This window comes from Macaca fascicularis, chromosome 11, assembly GCF_037993035.2.
Source record: "Macaca fascicularis isolate 582-1 chromosome 11, T2T-MFA8v1.1".
NCBI classification, from domain to species: domain Eukaryota; kingdom Metazoa; phylum Chordata; class Mammalia; order Primates; family Cercopithecidae; genus Macaca; species Macaca fascicularis.
Window position 1 is genome coordinate 29,857,892 of NC_088385.1, and position 26,149 is coordinate 29,884,040.

Consider the following 26,149-nt stretch of genomic DNA (forward strand, 5'->3'; position numbering starts at 1 on the left):
CTTTTATTTATTTATTTATTTATTATTATTATTATACTTTAAGTTCTAGGGTGCATGTGCATAACGTGCAGGTTTGTTACATATGTATACTTGTGCCATGTTGGTGTGCTGCACCCATCAACTCGTCAGCACCCATCAACTCGTCATTTACATCAGGTATAACTCCCAATGCAATCCCTCCCTCCTCCCCCCTCCCCATGATAGGCCCCGGTGTGTGATGTTCCCCTTCCCGAGTCCAAGTGATCTCATTGTTCAGTTCCCACCTATAAGTGAGAACATGCGGTGTTTGGTTTTCTGTTCTTGTGATAGTTTGCTAAGAATGATGGTTTCCAGCTGCATCCATGTCCCTACAAAGGACACAAACTCATCCTTTTTTATGGCTGCATAGTATTCCATGGGAGTTTCACCCTTTTCATTGCCATAGACCTGGTATAGAAATTTTAAAAGTGCATCCTTAGTCCTTAAAAAGCTTGATTTAGTACAGGTAACACTCCAAGGACCTGGTTAAGCGAGGCTGCTTGCCAGAGACATACTTTTTCCTTAGCCAAGTATAACATCTATTAGAGATAAGCAATGGTTCCATATGGTACTTGGTAACAGAGGCTGAGAGAGAATGGGTGTGGGAGAGACAGCAAGTGCTATAGGAGTACTTGATGATGTGGTGATCTTCCTTGAGGATTCTGCCATGACATTCAGTTTTTATGTACAAGATCCAGGCACAGTCGTCACTGGATATTCATGGGGAGTTGGTTCCAGGACCTCCTACAGATACCAAAATCCAGAGATGCTCAAGTCCCTGGTATAAAATGGCATCGCATTTGCCTATAACTTAGGAATCTCCTCCTGTATACTTTATATCATCACTAGATTACTTATAACACCTAATACAATATAAATGCTATATAAATCTTTGTTGTATTGTTTAGGGAATAATGGCAAGAAGAAGTCTGTACATGTTTAGTCACAGACACAATTTTTTTCAAATATTTTTCTATTCGTGGTTGTTTGAATCCACTGATGGGTCATCCACAGATATGGAGGACCGGCTGTATTTCATCAAGTTTCAGTGTAAAAGACGGCAGGGTAATGACTCACCCAGATGATACTTTTATAGTTCCTCCTGTTTCCTTCCTTTGGTGGATGAAGGAAATGCTGTCATACTCTGAAGTTGACAGTGGGCAGTTAGTTGCCTCAGTAAATGGCCACTCCATCTTCCTATGGCTTATGCCATAGTCTTGAGTCTGTCTTTTCTCCCAAATGCTTTATCAAGTTCTGTTAGCATTTATAACAAAAATATACACAGGACAATAGAAATGTTGCTATTTTGTTAGGGATATGTTACATAGGTGTATGCATTTGTCAGAACACATCAAACTGTGCAGTAAAGATCTGTGCATTTTACTCTCTAAATTATAATTTAATTCATATGTGTAATACATCCTAATATGTATGGTAATATACATTTTATATTCAGAATATATATATATAGCAATATGCTTTTTATATATGTATATGTACATATTTACTATATGTGTATTCACACATACATACATAGCTAGTATCCAGTCACCATCTCTACTGCTCACACCCTGACCCAAGCCACCAACAGAACACCTCTCATCTGAATTGTTGCAGTCGTTTTCTGACTGTTCTTGCTTCTATCTTTGCCACCCCTGCAGTGTGTTCTTAGGAATGATTCTTCTTCTTTTTTTTTTTTTTTTTTTTTGAGATGTAGTCTCACTCTGTCACCCAGTCTGCAGTGCAGTGGCGCGATCTCAGCTCACTGCAAGCTCCGCCTCCCGGGTTCACGCCATTCTCCTGCCTCAGCCTCTTGAGTAGTTGGGACTACAGGCGCCCGCCACCTCGCCCGGGTAATTTTTTTTTTTTTTTTTTTTTTTGTATTTTTAGTAGAGATGGGGTTTCACTGTGTTAGCCAGGATGGTCTCGATCTCCTGACCTCGTGATCCACCCACCTCGGCCTCCCAAAGTGCTGGGATTACAGGCATGAGCCACTGCGCCCAGCCAGGAATGATTCTTCTTAAAACAGAAATCACATCATGTCATTCCTTGGCTCAGAACCCTCCAGTGGCCTTCCATCCAATTGAAGTCAAAGCCTGGCTGCCATGGCTTGTGAGGCCCCAGGTCCCACTACCCCACCACTCCCACCACACCTTCTGTGCCTCTGGGACCACATTCCCTAACTAACTCTCTGGCTCACCACCTTCCGGCCCACTGACCTCAAACATCAACTACATGAAGCTCTCCCTCCTCGGTGCCTTTGTACTTACTGTTGTTTCTCCCTGGAAGCTCTTCCCAGATATTCCTGTGACTTTCTCCCCTCACCTCCTTCAAGGTTTTAATCCATGTCACTTTACCAATGGGACCTTCCCTGATTATCACATCAAAACTTCTAAGTCCCTGCCATTCCCTTTCTGCACAAAGAGCTGGCACAGTATATAATTAAGAGGATGTGCTCTGCTGCCAGACTGTCTGGCCTCACATCATTTTCTAGCTATGTGACTTGGTGCCTCAGTCTGATCACCAATAAAGTGGGGATAAGTATTGTGTCATTAGGGTTATTATAAGGATTCATTGAATTGATATATGAAAAGCACTTAAAACAGTACCCGGTACATAGTAAGCTAATGTTAATGTTATTTCTCTTGCTTGCTTCATTTTTTTTTTCCCATGGCACTTATCAATCACCCTCTCATCTGCTATGTATTTAAACTTTTTTAATGGTTTCTTGCCATTAGAATGTATGCACCATCAGAGCAACAACTTTTTACTTTTTTTCTTTTCTATTTTCTTTCTTTTCTTTTTCTTTATTACTTTTTAAATTCAATTTAAAAAGAAAATTGAGTTGCCAGCTTCATCATTTAGAATAGTGCCTGATATACAATAGGTACTCAATAAATGCTGTGTAATCAATGGGTGAATGAGGGAAGAGTCTGTGCACTTTCAGGAGGTTGTAGGATAAGGTAGGTTAGGGAAGGGGCTGGAAACATTTTCCGCAAACAGCCAGATAGTAAATATTTTAGGCTTCATGAGTTACAACTACTCAACTTTGCTGTTGTGGCATGAAAGCTACCGTAGATGATATGTAAACAAATGAATGTGACTGTGTTCCAAAGAAACTTTATAAAAACAGGCAGTGGACCAGATTTGACCGTAGGTCATAGTTGGCCAACTCATGGGTTGAGGAATAATTTTTGGCCTTACTTTCCTCCTTCTCATTACTCCTCCCTTCAGCCCGCAATTAGTGCTACTCACTTAGAACTGAAATATAAATAACTTGAAAAGCATTACATTACCCCTTAGCATTTGGCTCGGTATTCACTAATTGTACAAATTTTCCATATGTCTCTTAATATTGTAATAGGAAATAAGATTAAGATTATATTTTGAACTTTCCAGCTGTACAGTTTCAGGCCTCTGGTTTTCATTTCTCTTCTCCAGCAGCCGAAAACTGGCGATTCTGGCCAGGAGCACGTATGCTATAAAGGAACAAGCGGGTTGGCATTCCTCTTACTGTATGGCCAAGAGTGTAACTGACACCCAGTTGGAATAGAAACCAACAGAAATTAACTACAAGACAAATTGTTTAGTTTATAAGATTATTTATAAAAACTTATTCCTCCACAAAACTGTTTCCTAGCCCACAGTTTTTACCAGTTTTCCCAATCAATTTTATATGCTCACAAGTTTCTTCCAGCTTTTTAATACAGTGAATTTTGACCATGTGACAAACTAAAACTTTGATACAAAATATGTAGCTTTTATTGGTATAATTAAAGCAGATCAGGAATTATACTCATTTTGCTGATATGATGCATTATAATTAGACGAATAAGCCATCCAACTATGTGACTGCAACTGATGTAAATTTTATGCAAACAGAAATGGTTTTTGTGTCACCTCTTCTGAATGTAGCAGTACATCCTTATTGTCAGTGCTAACAGTTTTCCAGTTGCCGTTTAATTATCTTCATCATTTTATATGTGTGGAAAGAGAACAAACCTGGACCATACTCCCCATTTGTTGGGGTTTTCTTACTCCCTGTGTTGCCCCTTTTTTTTTTTTTTTTTTTTTTTTAAGACGGAGTCTCGCTTTGTCACCCAGGCTGGAGTGCAGTGGCGCGATCTCGGCTCACTGCAAGCTCCGCCTCCCGGGTTTACGCAATTCTCCTGCCTCAGCCTCCCGAGTAACTGGGACTATAGGTGCCCGCCACCACGGCTGGCTGATTTTTTGCATTTTTTAAATAGAGACGGGGTTTCACTGTGTTAGCCAGGATGGTCTCAATCTCCTGACCTCGTGATCCGCCCGCCTCAGCCTCCCAAAGTGCTGGGATTATAGGCGTGAGCCACCACACCGGGTCGATCTTGGCTTATTGTATGAACCTTTTCATCAGCTCTCTTCTGGTTATTCCTAAGCATTAATAGCAGAGAGCCAGAAGGCTCCATTTCCTTTTACCTCACCCTATTTTCCCTTGCTGTTTCATTTCTTTGATTACTTACTAGCTTTGCCTTTTTTTATTTTGTGGCGTTTCATTTTAGTGAACAAGAGAAGTAACTTTTACTAATGTATTGTCATTAATACGCCCTCTTTTATACTCTGCCTTACAATCCTCTTTGAGCGGAGGTTTCATTTTCTGAATGTGCGTGTGCATGTATGTGTTTGTGTTTGTGAGGGTGGTTAAAATAACAAGTATTGTATTATTTGGTTTATAAATATTTGGTGAGCCCTTAGTATGCTTGAGGTTATGATAGAGAAATAAAATATCTAAGACAATATATCATGGTTGAAGGTGTTTGAAAATTTTATGTTTTAAATATATGGATAAAAAATGGAAATGTTTTGTTATGGAAAGCTTCAAATATATAAAAATATAGATAGAATACCCAGCTGGGTGCAGTGGTGCACACTTATATTCCCAGTATTTGGGAGGCTGAGGTGAGCATATTGCTTGAGCCCAGGAATTCAAGACCAGCCTGGGCAATCTGGTGAAACCCTGTCTCTACAAAAAATACAAAAATTAGACAGGTGTGGTAGTCCCAGCTACTTGGGAGGCTGAGATGGGGGGATTGCTTGAGCCTGGAGAGGTTGAGGCTGCAGTGAGCCATGTTTGCACCACTGCACTCCAGCCTGGGCGATAGAATGAGACTCTGTTTCAAAAACTATGTGTATAGATAGATAGAATAGTGTAGTGTACCCTCACATACCATCACCCATTTTCAACAATTGTCAGCTTATGGCTAATCTTGTTTCATCAATATCTTTACCCTTATTTTCTTCTATTTTATTTTAAAGCAAATTCCAAATGTATCATTTCATCCATGAGTATTTTTCAACTTGGCTCTACAAAATAAGGACTCAAAAAAGATAAGTATAATAGCATTATTAATAACCTTAGAATGATGGTAATTCCTTAATATCAAATACACACTGTTCAAATTTCCAGTTATACCATCTATTCTAAACTTATTTTATAGTTTTTTTTTTCTTGCTCTGTTACCCAGGCTGGAGTGCAGTGACACTATGTTGGCTTACTGCAGTCTCTGCCTTCCGGGTTCAAATGATTCTCCTGCTTCAGCGTCCTAAGTAGCTGGGACTACAGGTGCATGCCACCACACCTGGCTAATTTTTGTGTTTTTTTTGCAGAGATGGGGTTTCACTGTATTGACCAGGCTGATCTTGAACTCCTGACCTCAAAGGATCCGCCTGCCTTGGCCTCCCAAAGTGCTGAGATTACAGGGGTAAGCCACTGTGCCTGGCCGTATTTTACAGTTTGAAGCCTCCTGAGGAGGCTGAGTTGGGAGGATCACTTGAGCCCAGGAGTTTGAGGCTAGCCTGGGCAGTACAGCCAAACCCCATTTAAAAAAAAATGTGTGTTGTAACATTAGATATCACCCCTGCTGCCAACACCCCTGACCTTTTCTGGTTTCATCACTTCCCCTGCCCTTGTTTTGCCCTTTGCAAGTGATTCTGAATTAATTTTCTAGGGATGTTAGAGCAGATTGGTGGTGAGAAGGGTTTGGGCTCATGGAGTGGGGAGGAAAAAAATACGCGATGACAGATACGTAGCAGGGAACCAGAAAACAAGGAGGGTTGTGTTTAAGAATCTCTAAAATGTTGCAGACATACGGACCTTTAGTGGTTGAGGTTTAAAGGGAGAGATTTTTTGAATTAAAACCCGAATGGCTTCTTCAGAGCTATTATTTTTGGATCAAAAGTAAGAAACTGAGGCATGGGGAGAGGAATTCTGCCCTTATTTTTTACTTTGGTAGCCAATTTCCACCTCGTCTGGGCAGGGCTTGTTGTCCCTAGGAGGAAAGACCTCAGTGTGTGTGTCTAGTGATTGAGTGCGCCTCGGAGCCAGTGGGAGGGCTTGGAAAAACACTGATTGCTGGGCCTGCCCCTGAAGTTTCTGATTAGCAGACCTAGGGTGGGGTCCAGGGATTTGCATTTCTTTCTTTCCTTTTGTTTTTTGAGATGGAGTCTCGCAATGTCTCTCAGGCTGGAGTGCAGTGGCAAGTGGTGCAATCTCGGCTCACTGCAACCTCCACCTCCCAGGTTCAAGCAATTCTCCTGCCTCAACCTCCCAAGTAGCTGGGACTGCAGGTGCGCATCACCACACCTGGCTAATTTTTGTATTTTTAGTAAAGACAAGATTTCGCCATGTTGGCCAGGATTGTGTCAAACTCCTGACCTCAAGTGATCCGCCCATCTCAGCCTCCCAAAGTGCTGGGCTTACAGGCGTGAGCCACCATGCCTGGCGGGATTTGCATTTCTTACTAGCTCACAGGTGATGCTGTTGTTCCAAAACGCAGACCTACTAGTGCCTACTTCTCCCTTTTGATCTGTTTTGTTTTTTATTTTAAATTAATTTTTTATGAGTACATAGTAGGTGTGTGTCTTTATGGGGTACATGAGATATTTTGATACAGGCATACATCACATAATAATCACATTAGGGTAAATGGCATACCTGTCACCTCAAGCATCTATCATTTCTTTGTGTTATGGACATTCCAATTATATTATTTTAGCTATTTATAAATGTACAGTAAGTTATTGTTGACAGTTTTCACCCTGTCGTGCTACCAAATATGACCTGTTTTTAAGATAGTTTCTCTTTGCCAAGATTGTATTGCTGCACACATTGGCAATCATTGTGTAAATGATTAACCATCTGCAGCGGCTTCTTCCTGGAAAAAAAATTAAAAACTAAACTGTTGAGAAAGGTATGAGTAATTTGTGTGAAAACATATTCTATTTTCATAATGACCACAGAATACTGTGGCATTCTACCAGCCTACTCGAATGTATGTGAACATTTCTCCCTTTCTCTGAAGATTTCTTCTTTTAAGTGTCTTGGTTTCAGTGAATTGTATCTATCTTGGGTAAGAAGTTCAGGGTTCTCTTTCAAACCCAAGCATTTTACTTAAAGAAAGCTGAGAAAGCTAGGACAGATGAATTCTCACAAAAGTTTGAAAGAAACTTGCTAATTTTCTTATGGCCTTTCTTTTCTTCACAGAAATTCTGGGTAGCCAGCCTGACCTAAGACATCAGTCAGCAACCCTGCAAAAAATTACAGTGTCCTGCCAACGCTTTAGCCACCACACCCATCACACCCATGCCTGGAACTTTCCTTGATATTTCACCCCATTCAAATCTGCTCTAAATGGTTCCTGACCAAACCTGAAATATACCCTAAACATACTAACAAACTTCTTTTGGGTCTTTTTTTTTTTAATCTTTTACTGTAATATTTGAATCTTATCTCCAAGAGCTTGCTTATCTAAAACTTTCCTAAATTTATTTTTATTAAGCCGTTGGAATAAGAAACCACTAGCCTGAGAATTCCTGCAAACAGAGCTCATTTCACTGTTTACATCAGCTAACAAATAAGAGGCTTCCCCAGTTTGAACTACGACTTTGAACCCCAGCTTCACTCCTTTGTTGTGGTAGTGATTAATATATTTCCTGGTACCTTTTTCTTTAGCAAGTCATTCAAAGAAGCATATGTTAGCCACTTAGAATCCGGAAATAAATTTACTACTTTGTGAGAATTACTGGATGGTGAAATTTTTTGTTCTTTGGGATTTTATTTTTCTTTTTATTGAGAGAGGGTCTTTATCACCCAGGCTGGAGTGCAGTGGCACAATCATGGCTCACTGCAGCCTTGAGCTCCTGGGCTCAAGTGATCCACCCACTTCAGCCTCCTGAGCAGCTGGGACTACAGACACATGCCACCACACCCAGCTTAGTTTGTATTATTTTTTGTAGAGACAGGGTCTCACTATGTGGCCCAGGCTGGTCTCAAACTCCTGGGCTCTAGTGACCCTCATGCCTTGGCCTCCCACAGTAGCGGGATTATAGATGTGAGCCACTTTGCCTGGCTTGGGTGGCAAAGTTGTAAATTTCTAAGTGGTTTGTCCACCCAAAGGACTCAATTATAGCTAGCAGGTTTCTGGGTAAGCAAAGAATGAATGAGAAGAAATGGAGCTGGATATTCTGAGCCTTTTATTTTGAACCATAGGTTCATATAATTGGATTATTCATGATCCTTGATTTGTGACATATTGTCATCACAGTCTTAGATGCAGAGGTCCATGAATGTCCTACCTTATTCATTATTTATTTAGTTCATTTTTAAAGTGGGATTTCTATTTCTAATTTCTAACCATCAGCTTCTCTTTCCTGAAGCTTCTCTTTCCTGAACATTTGTAATGTTTCAAATACAAAAGTTTTATTTGGAAAGTAATCCTAGGAAAGACTTAGAGAAATGAAGAAGAGAACTGAGAAATGATGCATTATCAAACAAGTTACCACTCTGAGTAGATCTTAATTGTCTGAATAATTCTGGGAACCAATGTAGATTACATGAATCAGAATTTTCTCTTTCTAGGGGAAAGTGTGCTGGAATATTTAAAGCTGATATCTTTAAAATTTAAAGGGACATTAATTATCTGGCATTTTCAGACCACCACATGCAATGGCAGAGAGCTCCTTGAAATCTGGGACAGTTAAAAGTTGGGCTGGCATGCATGGAATTAGAGGGCACCAATTACATCTGCCTTAGTTAGAAGCTAAATAGTATTATTAATGCATATATTTCAAAGGAATTCCTGATTAAATAAGTTATAAATGAATTTTATGCTTTCAATATTTAGCCAACAATGAATGGTTCTTTTCTAGTTAAAATAAAGAACTTAAATGGGATTGACATTGGGATTCTTAATGCCTGACAAGCTTTAAAGACCATTGCATAGTTTGATGAGTTTTAGCAAATGTATAAACTTGTGTAATCTATATCTCAATCAAGATATTGACCAGAAATTCCCCTGGTGTCTCCTTTCAGTCACTCACCATTTTCTGTAAGTAATTATTGCTCTACCTTCTATCATAGGTTGCCTGTTCTTCAATTTCATATAAAAGTGTCATATAGTACATGGTCCTTTCTGTCTGGCCTCTTTTACTCAATATAGTGTTGCATGTATTATTTGTTCCTTCTCTTTACTGTAGAATAATATTCCATTGTATTAGAATAATATTTCATTATATTAATTATGTGAGGAAGCCCAGGGAATCTTCCTCTCAGAAATGTTTTTGAGGATTTAAGAAAGTCTTTTTAGAGACCAGGGGATATTCTAGAGCTTTTTTATTTAGCCTTTTTATTTTAAAAAATACGTTGACCTAGCCCTGAAAATTAACATAGCTTTATCAACACAGATGCCTGCCAAATTAGGCTGTCTCTAAAACAGCTCCAGCCATGGGCAAGGCAGAATTTTAATAAATATGAATAGTCTATTCTTAGTATTTCACCACTTCAAGTTGTGTGTTTCTCATTCTTCTGTGTAGTTCTTCAAAACCCATTTGAAATTTATTGAAACTGATTCTGTGGCCTTGCATATATGCCTTATCCTGGTGAATATAACATGTAGACTTGAATGTACATTCTGCATTTGAGTGTTTTGTTCTATAAATTGAATTAGGTCAAGATGGTTGATAACATTGCTCAAATCTTGTGTGTTACTGAGTTTTTTCCCTACCATATCTATCAATTCAAAAGAAGGTTGAAAAAGAACAAATGATAGATGGGCCAAACAGAAAAGAAATAGCAGGACAATAGACTTAAATCCAACTTTATCAGTAGACTTCAATCCAACCAGGTCAATCGTATTTATATTACGTTAAATATAAGTAGATTAAATTTGTCTAATTCTTCCTTAATACTACCAGTTTTTGCTTCATGTATTTGGAAGCTCTGTTATTAGTTGCAAAAACATTTGCACTTGTTATGACTTCCTGATGAATTAACTCTTATCATTGTAAAATATCTTTCTTTCTAGTCATGCTTCCTGATTTGTAGTTTTTTAATATACCGGCTCCTGCTTTCCTATGCTTGCATATGTATGTTATCTCATTTTTCATCCTTTTACTATTATATCTCTTTATATTTAAAGTCTCTATTAACAGCACGTAATTAGGACTTAAAAACTAATCTGATGGTCTCTGGCTCTTATCAGTGTTTATTCCATTTCTACTTAATGTAATTTTTAAAATGTCATTAAAAATTGTTTTATTTCAGTAGCTGTAGGGGTACAAGTGGCTTTGGTTACATGGATGAATTGTATAGCGGTGAAGTCTGGGATTTTAGTGCTCCTGTCACCTGAATAGTGTACATTGTACCTAATAGGTAGTTTTCCATCCTTACCTCCCTTTCAGTCTCCCTGCTTTTGAGTCTCCACTGTCCACTCTGTATGCCTTTGCATACTCTCTCTTAGCTCCAACTTACACAATACTTAATCTGATTATTTATATGCTTCAGTTTGAGTCTACCACCTTGGCTATTGATTTTTCTTCCTCTTATGTGTCTATTGTTCCTTCATTACTGCCTTTGGATTTAATAAAATTGAGGCTGAGGCTGGAGGGTTGTATGAGCCCAGGAATTCAAGACCAGCCAACTGGCAATATAGTGAGAGCTTGTCTCAAAAAACAAATAAAAAGTAAAGATTCCGTGAATTCATATTCTCCACAACACTTGGCTATGTCAATTTTTTTTCACTAATTGGGTATAAAACATTATCACATTCCTTTAGATTCCTCATTTATTAATGATATTAAGCACCTCTTCATATTTTTATTAGTTGAAAACATTTCTTCTGCCAAATGATTGTTCATATCCTCACACCTCTCATTTTTTCATTGATTTCTAGGAATTCTACACTTGGAATACCACTGAACTGGACCACTTATATTTGACTACTTTTAACTTATTAGAGAAATCTTTGGCCTTTGAGTCTATCGCCAGTTCCTGACTACCTGTTTAATTTGCAAAACCTTCCAAATTGGGCCCCCTTATCCTACTCTGTTTTTCCCCTTAGCACCTACCACCTTTGCCATGTTACATACGTGTTTATTGCTTGTATGTACTGTCTTTCCCTTAGTAGTACATGTAGGCTGCTACACGATAAATACAGAGATTAAGAGTTAGCATTTTGAACTTTCAAAGCAATTTAAACATTGTCATAATATTTTTATTAAATGAAGGGATTAGTCTCCAATGAATTGGAAACGTTTTTAAAAACTAGTTCTTCACTACTTTGAAAAGCATGGTCTAGATTATCTCATACCTTCACATAATAGCATTTGAAAGGCTCATTGAACAGAAGAGATAACTCGGTAACTGTTATACCTGTCAGACTTGAAAAAGTGTTTATGCTCTACACAAAATATAATTGCTAACAAAGACAAATATTTTTTTCTGATTTACTGAGAAGGTATGTTTTTCTAACTAACATGGGCATTACTTTGTGTTATTGGTATTCCCATGTTTATAGCTGAGCCTGGTATGTGTCTCTTTGTTTTATGTGCACGTATATATAAATATATCTATACAAAATACTTTTTAAAAATTATACTTTAAATTCTAGGGTACATGTGCAAAACGTGCAGGTTTGTTACATAGGTATACAGGTGCCACGTTGGTTTGCTGCACCCATCAACTCGTCATTTACATTAGATATTTGTCCTAATGCTCTCCCTCCCCCACCCCCAACCCCCAACAGGTCCGGGTGTGTGATGTTCCCCACCCTGTATCCAAGTGTTCTCATTGTTCATTTCCCACTTATGAGTGAGAACATGCAGTGTTTGGTTTTCTGTCCTTGTGATAGTTTGCTGAGAATGATGGTTTCCAGCTTCATCCATGTCCTGTAAAGGACATGAACTCATCCTTTTTTATGGCTGCATAGTATTCCATGGTGTATATGTGCCACATTTTCTTTTCTTTTCTTTTTTTTTTTTTTTTTTTGGTGTTTATCATAGGCTTTTTTTTTTTTTTAATACTTTAAGTTCTAGGGTACATGTGCACAATGTGCAGGTTTGTTACATATATACTTGTACCATGTTGGTGTGCTGCACCCATCAACTCGTCAGCACCCATCAACTCATCATTTACATCAGTTATAACTCCCAATGCCATGCCTCCCCTTACCCCCTCCCCATAATAGGCCCCGGTGTGTGATGTTCCCCTTCTAGAGTCCAAGTGATCTCATTGTTCAATTCCCACCTATGAGTGAGAACATGCAGTGTTTGGTTTACTGTTCTTGCGATAGTTTGCTGAGAATGATGGTTTCCAGCTGCATCCATGTCCCTACAAAGGACACAAACTCATCCTTTTTTATGGCTGCATAGTATTCCATGGTGTATATGTGTCACATTTTCTAAATCCAGTCTGTCACTGATGGACATTTGGGTTGATTCCAAGTCTTTGCTATTGTGAATAGTGCTGCAATAAACATACATGTGCATGTGTCTTTATAGCAGCATGATTTATAATCGTTTGGGTATATACCCAGTAATGGGATGGCTGGGTCATGTGGTATTTCTAGTCCTAGATCCTTGAGGAATCACCATACTGTTTTCCACAATGGTTGAACCAGTTTACAATCCCACCAACAGTGTAAAAGTGTTCCTATTTCTCCACATCCTCTCCAGCACCTGTTGTTTCCTGACTTTTTAATGATTGCCATTCTAACTGGTGTGAGATGGTATCTCATTGTGGTTTTGATTTGCATTTCTCTGATGGCCAGTGATGACGAGCATTTTTTCATGTATCTGTTGGCTGTACGCATGTCTTCTTTTGAGAAATGTCTGTTCATATCCTTTGCCCACCTTTTGATGGGGTTGTTTGTTTTTTTCTTGCAAATTTGTTTGAGTTTTTTGTAGGTTCTGGATATTAGCCCTTTGTCAGATGAGTAGATTGCAAAAATTTTCTCCCATTCTGTAGGTTGCCTGTTCACTCTGATGGTAATCTCCCTTGTTGTGCAGAAGCTCCTCAGTTCAATTAGATCCCATTTGTCAACTCTGGCCTCCGTTCACATTTTCTTAATCCAGTCTATCATTGATGGGCATTTGAGTTCATTCCAAATCTTTGCTATTGTGAATAGTGCCACATTAAACATACGTGTGCATGTGTCTTTATAGTAGCATGATTTATAATCCTTTGGGTATATACCCAGTAATGGGATGGCTGGGTCATATGGCACTTCTAGTTCTAGATATTTGAGGAATCACCATACTGTTTTCCACAATGGTTGAACCAGTTTATAATCCCACCAACAGTGTAAAAGTGTTCCTATTTCTCCACATCCTCTCCAGCACCTGTTGTTTCCTGACTTTTTAATGATTGCCATTCTAACTGGTGTGAGATGGTATCTCATTGTGGTTTTGATTTGCATTTCTCTGATGGCCAGTGATGATGAGCATTTTTTCATGTGTCTGTTGGTATGAATGTCTTCTTTTGAGAAAAGTCTGTTCATATCCCTTGCCCACTTTTTGATGGGGTTGTTCGTTTTTTTCTTGTAAATTTGTTTGAGTTCTTTGTAGGTTCTGGATATTAGCCCTTTGTCAGATGGGTAGATTGCAAAAATTTTCTTCCTTTTGTAGGTTGCCTATTCAGTCTGATGGTAGTTTATTTTGCCATGCAGCAGCTCTTTAGTTTAATTAGATCCCATTTGTCTATTTTGGCTTTTGTTGCCATTGCTTTCGGTGTTTTAGACATGAAGTCCTTGCCCATGCCTATGTCCTGAATGGTATTGCCTAGGTTTTCTTCTAGGGTTTTTATGGTTTTCGATCTAACATTTAAGTCTTTAATCCATCTTGAATTAATTTTTGTATGGTGCAAGGAAGTGATGCAGTTTTAGCTTCCTACATATGGCTAGCCAGTTTTCCCAGCACCATTTATTAAATAGGGAATCCTTTCCCCATTTCTGGTTTTTGTCAGGTTTGTCAAAGATCGGATGGTTGTAGATGTGTGCTGTTATTTCTGAGGCCTCTATTCTGTTCCATTGATCTATATCTCTGTTTTGGTATCAGTACCATGCTGTTTTGGTTACTGTAGCCTTGTAGTATAGTTTGAAGTCAGGTAGTGTGATGCCCCCAGCTTTGTTCTTTTGGCCTAGGATTGTCTTAGCAATGCGGGGTCTTTTTTGGTTCCATATGAACTTTAAAGTAGTTTTTTCCAATTCTGTGTAGAAAGTCATTGGTAGCTTGATGGGGATGGCATTGAATCTATAAATTACCTTGGGCAGTATGGCCATTTTCATGATATTGATTCTTCCTATCCATGAGTATGGAATATTCTTCCATTTGCTTGTGTCTTCTTTTATTTCACTGAGCAGTGGTTTGTAGTTCTTCTTGAAGAGGTCCTTTACATCCTTTGTAAGTTGTATTCCTAGGTATTTTATTCTCTTTGTAGCAATTGTGAATGGGAGTTCACTCATGATTTGGCTATTTATCTGTTATTGGTGTATAAGAATGCTTGTGATTTTTGCACATTGATTTTGTGTCCTGAGACTTTGCTGAATTTGCTTATCAGCTTAAGGAGATTTTGGGTGAGACGATGGGGTTTTCTAAATATACAATCATGTCATCTGCAAACAGGGACAATTTGACTTCCTGTTTTCCTTATTGAATATCCTTTATCTCTTTCTCTTGCCTGATTTTCCTGGCCAGAACTCCCAAATGTTGAATAGGAGTGGTGAGAGAGGTCATCCCTGTCTTGTGGCAGTTTTCAAAGGGAATGCTTCCAGTTTTTGCCCATTTAGTATGATATTGGCTGTGGGTTTGTCATAAATAGTCTTATTATTTTGAGATACGTTCCATCAATACCTAGTTTATTAAGAGTTTTAGCATGAAGCATTGTTGAATTTTATCAAAGGCTTTTTCTGCATCTATTGAGCTAATCATGTGGTTTTTGTTGTTGATTCTGTTTTTATGATGGATTAGGTTTATTGATTTGCATATGTTGAACCAGCCTTGCATACCTGGGATGAAGCCAACTTGATCATGGTGGATAAGCTTTTTGATGTGCTGCTGGATTCGGTTTGCCAGTATTTTACTGAGAATTTTCACATTGATATTCATCAGAGATATTAGTCTAAAATTCTCTTTTTTGTGTGTGTGTCTCTGCCAGCCTTTGGTATCAGGATGATGCTGGCCTCATAAAATGAGTTAGGAAGGACTCCCTCTTTTTCTGTTGATTAGAATAGTTTCAGAAGGCATGGTACCAGCTCTTCTTTGTACCTCTGCTAGAATTCAGCTGTGAATCCATCTGGTCCTGGGCTTTTTTGGTTGGTAGGCTCTTGATTATTGCCTCAATTTCAGAGCCTGCTATTGGTCTATTCAGAGATTCAACTTCTCCCTGGTTTAGTCTTGGGAGGGTGAACGTGTCTAGGAATTTATCTATTTCTTCTAGATTTTCTAGTTTATTTGGGTATAGGTGTTTATAGTATTCTCTGATGATAGTTTGTATTTCTGTGGGATCAGTGGCGACATCCCCTTTATCATTTTTTATTGCATCTATTTGATTCTTCTCTCTTTTCTTCTTTATTAGTTTTGCTAGCAGTCTATCAGTTTTGTTGATCTTTTCAAAAAAGCAGCTCCTGGATTGATTGATTTTTTGAAGGGTTTTATGTCTTTATCTCCTTCAGTTCTGCTCTGATCTTAGTTACTTCTTGCCTTCGGCTAGCTTTTGAATGTGTTTGCTCTTGCTTCTCTAGTTCTTTTAATTGTGATGTTAGGGTGTCGAGTTTAGATCTTTCCTGCTTTCTCTTGTGGGCATTTAGTGCTATAAATTTCCTTCTACACACTGCTTTAAATGTCTCAGAGATTCTTGTATGTTGTGTCTTTGTTCTCATTGGTTTCAAAGAACATCTTCATTTCTACCTTCATTTCATTATTTACCCAGTAGTCATTCAGGAGCCAGTTGTTCAGCTGCCTTGTAGTTGTGCAGTTTGAGTGAGTTTCTTAATCCTGAGTTCTAATTTGATTGCATTGTGGTCTGAAAGACAGTTTCTTGTGATTTCTGTTCTTTTGCATTTGCTGAGCAGTACTTTACTTCCAATTATGTGATTAATTTTAGAATATGTGCAATGTGGTGCTCAGAAGAATGTATATTCTGTTGATTTGGGGTGGAGAGTTCTGTAGATGTCTATTAGGTCTGCTTGGTGCAGAGTTGAGTTCAAGTCTTGGACATCCTTGTTAACCTTCTGTCTCTTTGATCTGTCTACTAAAGACAGTAGGGTGTTAAAGTCTTCCATTATTATTGTGTGGGAGTCTAAGTCTCTTTGTAAGTCTCTAAGAACTTGCTTTATGAATCTGGGTGCTCCTGTGTTGGGTGCATATATATTTAGGAGAGTTAGCTCTTCTTGTTGAGTTACTCCCTTTACCATTACATAATCACCTTCTTTGTCTCTTTTGATCTTTGTAGGTTTAAAGTCTGTTTTATCAGACACTAGGATTGCAACCCCTGCTTTTTTTTTGTTTTCCATTTGCTTGGTAGATCTTCCTCCATCCCTTTTTCTGAGTCTATGTGTGTCTGTGCACGTGAGATGGGTCTCCAGAATACAATGCACTGATGGGTCTTGACTCTTCATCCAATATGCCAGTCTATGTCTTTTAATTGGAGCATTTAGCCCATTTACATTTAAGGTTAATATTGTTATGTGTGAATTTGATCCTGTCATTATGATGCTAGCTGGTTATTTTGCCCATTAGTTGATGCAGTTTCTTCCTAGCATCAATGGTCTTTACAATTTGGCATGCTTTTGCAGTGGCTGGTACTGGTTGTTCCTTTCCATGTTTAGTGCTTCCTTCAGGAGCTCTTGTAAGGCAGGCCTGGTGGTGACAAAATCTCTCAGCATTTGCTTGTTTGTAAAGGATTTTGTTTCTCCTTCACTTATGAAGCTTGGTTTGACTGGATATGAATTTCTGGGTTGAAAATTCTTTTCTTTAAGAATGTTGAATATTGGCCCCCACTCTCTTCTGGCTTGTAGGATTTCTGCTGAGAGATCCGCTGTTAGTCTGATGGGCTTCCCTTTGTGGGTAACCCAACCTTTCTCTCTTGCTGCCCTTAACATTTTTTCTTTCATTTCAACCTTGGTGATTCTGACAATTATGTGTCTTGGAGTTGCTCTTCTCGAGGAGTATTTTTGTGGTGTTCTCTGTATTTCCTGAACTTGAATGTTGGCCTACCTTGCTAGGTTGGGGAAGTTCTCCTGGTAATATCCTGAAGAGTGTTTTCCAACTTGGTTCCATTCTCCCCATCACTTTCAGGTACACCATTCAAATGTAGATTTGGTCTTTGCACATAGTCCCATATTTCTTGGATGCTTTGTTCATTTCTTTTTACTCTTTTTTCCTTTAAACTTGTCTTCTCGCTTTATTTCATTAATTTGCTCTTCGATCACTGATACCCTTCATTCCACTTGATCGAATCGGCTATTGAAACTTGTGTATGCATCACTAAGTTCTTGTGCCATGGTTTTCTGGTCCATCAGGTCTTTTAAGGTCTTCCCTACACTGTTTTTTCTAGTTAGCCATTCGTCTAATCTTTTTTCAAGGTTTTTAGCTTCCTTGCAATGGGTTAGAACATGCTCCTTTAGCTCGGAGGAATATGTTATTACCAACCTTCTGAAGTTTACTTCTGTCGACTCATCAAAGTCATTCTCCATCCAGCTTTGTTCCATTGCTGGTGAGGAGCTGTGATCCTTTGGAGGAGAAAAGGCAGTCTGGTTTTTAGAATTTTCAGCTTTTCTGCCTTGGTTTCTCCCCATCTTTGTGGTTTTATCTACCTTTGGTCTTTCATGTTGGTGACCTACAGATGAAGTTTGGTTTAGATGTCCTTTTTGTTGATGTTGATGCTATTCCTTTCTGTTTGTTAGTTTTCCTTCTAAGAGTCATGTCCCTCAGCTGCAGGTCTGTTGGAGTTTGCTGGAGGTCCACTCCAGACCTTGTTTGCCTGGGTATCACCAGTGGAGGCTGCACAACAGCAAATATTGCAGAACAGCAAATATTGCTGCCTGATCCTTCCTCTGGAAGCTTCATCTCAGAGGGGCACCCACCTGTATGAGGTGTCTGTCAGCCCCTGCTTGGAGGTGTCTCCCAGTTAGGCTACACAGGAGTCAGCGACCCACTTGAGGAGGCAGTCTGTCTATTCTCAGAGCTCAATCACCATGCTGGGAGAACCCCTGCTCTCTTCAGAGCTGTCAGATGGGAAGTTTAAGTCTGCAGAAGTTTCTGCTGCCTTTGTTCAGCTATGCCCTGTCCCCAGAGGTGGAGACTATACAGGCAGTAGGCCTTGCTGTGCTGCAGTGGGCTCCACTGAGTTTGAGCTTCCTGGCCGCTTTGTTTACCTACTCAAGCCTCAGCAATGGTGGACACCCCTCCCCCAGTCAGGCTGCAGCCTTGCATGTCAATCTCAGACTGCTGCTAGCAGTGAGCAAGGTTCCGTGGGTGTGGGACCCACCAATCCAGGCACAGGAGAGGATCTCCTGGTCTGCCAGTTGCTAAGACCATGGGAAAAGCACAGTATTTGGGCAAGAGTGTCCTGTTTTTCCAGGTACAGTCTGTCACGGCTTCCCTTGGCTAGGAAAGGGAAATCCCCCAATCCCTTGCCCTTTCTGGGTGAGATGATGCCCCGTCCTGCTTCGGCTCACCCTCTGTGGGCTGCACCCACTGTCCAACCAGTCCTAATGACATGAACCAGGTACCTCAGTTGGAAATGCAGAAATCACCCCTCTTCTGCATCAATCATGGTGGGAGCTGTAGACCAGAGCCATTTCTATTCGGCCATCTTGGAATGGAGCTACAAAATACTTTTTAAATGAAAGAGAATGCAAGCCACTTAATTATGTAATTCAGCTTAATCCCTTATGCTCTCAGTTTTCATGTTTTGAGTTTCCCATACTGGAGTGTGGTTATTAAATGTGTGTCCTATTTCTTTGGATGGTGCACTGGCTGAGTATGTGAGTAAATTTTTTAGAATGACCTAGGTTCATAAACTAACTTGTTGATTCCTTGTTTTCTGAGTAACTGTAGATACATACCTTGAGGATTCTCATGCTGTAGTAGTTCCACAATAAATGGTGGTGATATTTTTCACCTTTGGAAGTGAGTGAAGTTCTAGAAAATCTTTAGGTGAAATGATTTTAATCAAAATAATATTTTACAACAATTATATGGCATTATGGTAGAATGAATGCACAATTGGGAACTAATCCAAGAAGCTTATACCAGAACTATACATATATTTGTGAAAATAAAGTGGTGAGATTTGGCTGCTTGGAAACAGAGGGCAAAGGTTTCTGTGAAAGAGAATATGCCCTTTATTTCCCAGGTATTTGCTCTATCACAGTATATATAACATAGTAAGAGCTTTATTTCGGTGCTTAGTCTGGTACCTGAAATGCGTTAGTGAATGTTGAAAATCACATTATCTTGACTTTTTTCTGTCAATGACCAAATTTTTTGCAAGCATTATCTCAATATAATTTTTAACTAGTAAACGAATGAGTACATTGTACAATTTCAGCATCAGTTCATATTCACATAGGATCAGGTAAACAGAAATTGTATATTATAGTGGAAGTTGCTAACCTAGGTTAGCTTGACTATATTTACTTTGCTGTGTTTCCATGCAAAAATCAAACGTCTTTGATCCCCATTTATAAAGTGGAGATGAATTTACACATTTTATAGAGCTGTTGACTAAGGATTATGGATAATTTATGTAAATGTGTAGGAACCACTATAGGCACTTAGTATGTGATAGCTATGGCTCCATTACAAAAGGTTGAATATCAGTAGGGTATATGTGTGTGTTTGTGTGTGTGTATACATACGTGTAGTGTATGTGTTAGTGAATCCTTTTCTTAGCCAAATCTTAAGCCCTTATACAGAAAGAAAAAAAATGAAATTAAGAGAACAGAGATTGGGTGAGGCTGGTAAAGGGAGAAAGGAGTCTTGTCTGGCCAGTGCTTGTCATGGCCCTCAGCAAGCTTCCATGGCCATCCCTGTTGCCCTTTACAGAGGCCTAGAGTTCTAGAGAACAGCATGGAAACCATGCTAGTGGATTTTAAACACCGCAAGTGCAAGAATGGAATCTTCTTTATTAACTGATACAGGTATCACATGTGGCCTTGCACTGAGTAGGTGATTGGCCACAGCTTACAATTCCACTACTGAAGTTTTTGCTCCATGTTTGACTATACAACAGAGTTATCACTTGAAGGAGAATTAGGAAACCCACTAGCAAGCCTGTGTCATTTAATGGATGTAATAATAACATCATTTTTTTTTCCAGATCTAGGTTGGAATTTGCCCCTGACAAATAAGAAAATGAGGAGTGATGCAAGCGATATGTTGGCTGCAGCATTGGAGCAGATGGATGGTATCATAGCAGGTGATCTGCATCCTGTGAAAGACAGAATCACAACATTTACTCTGCTCACTTCACTTTTTCACTACAACTTTCATATTATCTTTTTACTTGATTTTCATTTTTTAGCCCTATGTCTTTTGCTTCCCTGTAATTTCGTTTTTGTTCCTCTTCTCCATTTTCTGCCAGCATTATTCTCAAATATTATTTTAAAATATCAAAAATTCAAGTTCCATCCTAGGTTTCTAATCAAGGATAAAGAATCTGCATCTCAGGTGGTTCTGGTGTAGGTGGTCTGTGGACCATACTTTGAGAGACACTGCTCTATCCAGTAACCATGAATGTTCTGATCTATTTTCCTGAATTCAAAATTCACTTTCTGCCAATGACTCTCATATCTATTTTTTTTAAGAGAGGAGGTCTTGCTCTGTTGCTCAAGCTGGAGTGCAGTGGCTATTTACAGGCACGATTGCCTGTGAATAATATGCATAGTGCAACCTTGAAATGCTGGGCTCAAGCAATCTTCCCACCTCAAGTACCTGCGATCACAGGCATGCGCCACTGCACCCAGCTTGTTCACATCTATTTACCTTCCCAATTCTTTGCTAAGCTTCCAGTCCCTATCTCTAATTTCCAACCAGATATCTCTCTGGAAAAGTCCTATAGGCACGTCAGCATAATAATTTAACACATTGAGCTCATTATCTTTCCTTGGAATTTACTCTAATAACCTTTATCTGGGTTCATTTCATAACCCTTCATCCACAGTTTTTCTAAGCCAGAAATCATTTGGTCCAGTATTGGCCCAGAATGAACCAGTTCTAATATCTGTATTTTCTGATCTTCCACTTTCTTATCCATGATCTCCACGATGCCAGCACACCTCACACCAAAGCCCACCAGGTTATTTTTCTTTCTATATCCCTTGATTGGCCTCCTTGTTAGGAATTGCACCATGGATATTTACCATCAACTACATGGTTTTAATTCTTGCACCATGTAAATCTGACTTGGAGAGATTTATGTGATTGAATTCTCTTTTTTCTGTTTCTTTTGATTGTTCCTTACTGTGACTAGACTGGTTTACCACCTTTGGCTTTGATATTTTTATCTAACATAAATCCCATTGCTCTCTCTGTGATTTTGTTTAACTTAGGTTCTAAGGCCCTGGAATATTCCAATGGGATTTTTGATTACCAATCTCCCACCTCTCCATTCATGGGAAGTTTGTGAGCTCTGCACCTTGTGGAAGACCTGCGTGGATTGTTAGAGATGATGGAAACAGATGAGAAAGAAGGCTTGAGATGACAGATCCCAGATTCAACAGCAGAAATGCTTATTGAATGGCTTCAGAGTCAAATGGTAGGTGTCTGCCTGTTGTAAATTCTGTATTATGAATCTTTTGTTGCTTATTCCAAAATTTAGAACATAGAGTAGCTGATTAGAACAAAAAAAAAGTATAGGGCAGCAGATGTGCTCTATTGTATTCCTTAAGATATCTTAACTTTCTTTTGACTCTAAGGATAACTTTTTAAAAAGTGCTATTAGTGTACATTTTATAAATACCAACAACAGGGCACCTGATTCTGCCCATAAAAACAGACTGGCTTTTAGATTGTGCTTGAGTGACCTAGTGTGGCTTAAATCAAATAGTCCTATAAGGGAAAGAATCTTGCACATAGATGATTTCTCAGTTATATTGGGTTATTCATTATAAAGGACCCAATGGCAATGCTAAGTGGAAAGCATAATGAAAGACATTCAAAAAGTCACAGCGGTTTCCAGCAGTATTTGACCTGAAGTGCCACCTGGTGGTTTATTTCAATCTTTTCAGTTCCAGTTCTCGAATTAAATTGTGGATTTGGGCCTTTAACCCATTTACACATAGTGTTCCATTATTGGAACGCTAAGCTTGTGGAAGTTATTTATATCCTACTGCTCAAGGTCATTGCCAAGTTCTAATTTTTCACAGAAAAATTCGCAACCTCCAGCATAAATGGGTTAATAGTGTTACCCACTAAACAACGAGGTCTCTTTCTAGGCATCCTTCTCAAAAATTGGTGAAGTGGCAGAGCTACCCTTTGTCTGGGTACAGCAGTAAATACCAGGGTTTTAATCTGTGATGAACACATAAAATCTAAAGAGTGTCACAAAAGCAGATTCAGTGGAGGACAGAGGAAAGGAGATATTTTGTGCTTAAAGGATATTCAATTTTCAGTAAGATGCACTAATACACTTATGAGTTAACTGTGTTTATATAAAAACTAATGAGAATTGTATGAAAGAATTGTAATCTACTTTTGGATCTGTGGTAGACATGAAAACTGCTTGCTTTGGGGACCTTAAGAGTACATCCTACAGCTACAACATTTTCATAGGATGTGACACAAATACTAGAGCTCCCAGCCAGTCCTGTGCTGAATACTCTGTGTTCCCACCTGGTTTACCTCTGCATTTCTGAGTGCAAATAGTAGAATCCATCCTTTAGCGGGTGTGCAGCTACACACACTTGACCATTGGAGATATTTTACTTGTTAAAATACATAATGCCTTACTATTATACTTTATATTTCCTCTGCAAATTTCTCCTCCAGAGATTTAAAGGTCCAGGTTTGCTGATTTCTTTGGGGATTGCTTCATGCTCTGAAATTGGTGTTTCCTGGCATATTCCTTAGTCTATTTCAATGTCCTATCCCACCCCTTCTTTACTCCATGTTCTTCTGACCATTTAGCATGCAGTAGAAAGGGACTTTACTATTGTTAGAAGAATCTATTTCTATCCCACACCCAGAGGCCACCAATGGCAATAGTAGCCTAAGCATACCTGTAGTTCAATTTTTGACATGTGTCTAAAACATTTCCATTAACATGTGCTTAATTTGTTCTGTGAAAGTATGTCGAGAAATGATAAAAAGAAATGATGATTACATCATGTTAGATCATGACACTCACTCCTTTTTTCAGAAACTGCCAATGACATCACATCTTACTCAGAGTAAAAACCACAGTGCTTACTGTGGGCTGCAAGGCCTCGTAGGATTTGCTTCCCATGACTTTCTGACCTCATCTCTCATCACACATCTCCTTATTCACTCCACGCCAAGCACATTGGCTATTTCACTGATTCTGAAACATGCCAGGTACACTGGCCTCTGAGCCTTTGCACTGGCTTTTCCAGGCACTGGCTTTTTCAGGCACTGGCTTTTCGCTCTGCCTGGAAAGCTCTTTCCCCAGATGTTTGTATGGCTAGCTCCCTCATATTCTTCTGGTATTTACTCAAAAGTCCTTCTCTCAGTGAGGCCGTGCGTCACCACCCTAACTAAAATTATACCCATTTATTCTTTGTGTTACATCTCCCTGCTTTATTTTGTTCTTAGCATTCACCACTTTCTTATGTACAATGTATTTGTAATGTTTATATCATTTATTTTCTGTCTTTTCAACTGGAATGTAACCATCATGAATCTGATTTTTGCCCTTAGTTTTAAAAAGTTCCTGTATCCCTAGTGCTTAGAAGAATGCCTGGCTCAGTAGTTGTGTTTGTAATGAATGATGCTCCATGGATGATAAAGTGGAATACACGTTTAAATGAATGGAAGTTGTTTTAAATTTATTCCTTGGATGGGTAATGTCTTGTTGACCAATGTTTTTAGTTGCGTTCTATCTTATTATTTGACGTTTTAACCATAAGAATCCATAAAATGACAAATATTTTACAGAACTAATGAAGATTCAGTTTTTATCCTAAAAGTAACATAACAAAATAAACTAGATGTGGATCCAGAGAGATAAGAGACTTTTGTTGCTGTTGCTAAATTTATTTATATCCATCTAACTTATAAGAATTCCTCACCTTGACCCCAACCTTTCAAATTACGTGTGTTTTCTCGAGCACACAGAGAATGACAGGATGAAAGAAGAAAGACAGCAAAAGGCAAAAAGAGCAGGACTGGCTGTTTGGAACCATAAAAGCATAGGAGTGAAATTGAGTTGTCACCACACACCTACCATGTTAGACTTTATTTCAGAACCAAAAAGCAACTTGGGCCAGCATTGGGAATCCAACAAGTAGAAGATTATATGCTTATAATTAGTGATTGGCTGATAATATTAGATTTTTCCAATTTAATATTTCAGAAGTTGGGATGTGTTTTATGATCTTAAAATGCGGATATGTATACATTTTAGCTCAGATCCATCCTCCCTTTCTCTCGCCCTTCTTTTCTTTTCTTTTTTTTTTTTATTGAGATACTCAGAATAGTCCATTTTAGAGACAGAAAGTACATTGGTGACTGCCAGGAGCTGAGGGGAGCAGGGAATGGGAAGATAATACTTATTGCACATAGAATTTCAGTTTTGCAAGATGAAAAGAGTTTATTTAGATGGATGATGGTGATGGCTGCACCATCACCACTACTACCACTTACTTCGGTGGTAGTAAGTGGTACTTACTACCACTGAACTATACACTTTAGAAGGGTTAAAATGGTAAATTTTACATATATATTTTACCACAATACAAAATTAAAATTGATGGTGTCCTAGAATTTAAGGAACACAGAATCCTAGCAAATTCCCCCTTCATATTGAACATGGGAAAACTGCCCAAATAACAATAAAAGAGATTGTGAAGTTTAAAAAAAGGAAGCAGTTAATGATAAGGCAGGACTGCATCTAGGCAGTTTCAAATGCAGGCTGTAGTAACAGCAGACCTGAATTTTAATGTTGGCCCTAACTCTTCAAAGCTTGTATGACCTTGTGAAAATGTCTGAAGTTCTGTGTCTTGCTTTTCTCATCTGTAAAATGGGGATGATGGTTACTGCCACTTAGGATTGTAAGGATCCTATGAACTAATGTATGCTGAGGGCTTATGAATACGCCTGGAAAAAGGCTAGTCAGAAAGGCAATACTGAAGAGTAGAGCATAGAGAAGAGAATAGAGGGAAAATGTTTAACACGATCCCTTTGCAATAAGGGAAAGAGAATTGGGTTCAGTTACAAGGGGAATGAAGTTACAAACCACCCATACATCGTTCACTTCTTGTGACAAAAGAGTACAAACATTTCTCAGACTAAAGAGAAGCTTCTGGAATATTTTAGAAAAACTTAAATTCAAAAATTTTTGGAAATAATTATATATCTGTTATTATTAATATATAGATATATAATATACAGATATATAATTATTGTTCCATTCATGTTTAATGATGGCCAACTTGAGAAGCCCTGTACTTTAAGATGGATACTAACCTTTTCATTAGTGCAACTGGGCATTTGCAGTTCCAATGATCATTTTGCCTGGGTTAGGGAGATCCCTTGGTTTCTTGTAGGATGCAGGTTATTTCTTTACTACTAATTGCTACTGCCTGTTTGTTTCATATGATCAGACACTGAATGTGATCAAATACCAACACTGGTAACCTGT

The 26,149-nt window shown here is 38.7% G+C and overlaps 1 pseudogene; it reads left to right on the forward strand.

The window, feature by feature from the left end:
• Nucleotides 1-26,149, forward strand: part of LOC102125478 (liprin-beta-1-like) — a 110,602-nt pseudogene that overhangs the window by 68,532 nt on the left and 15,921 nt on the right.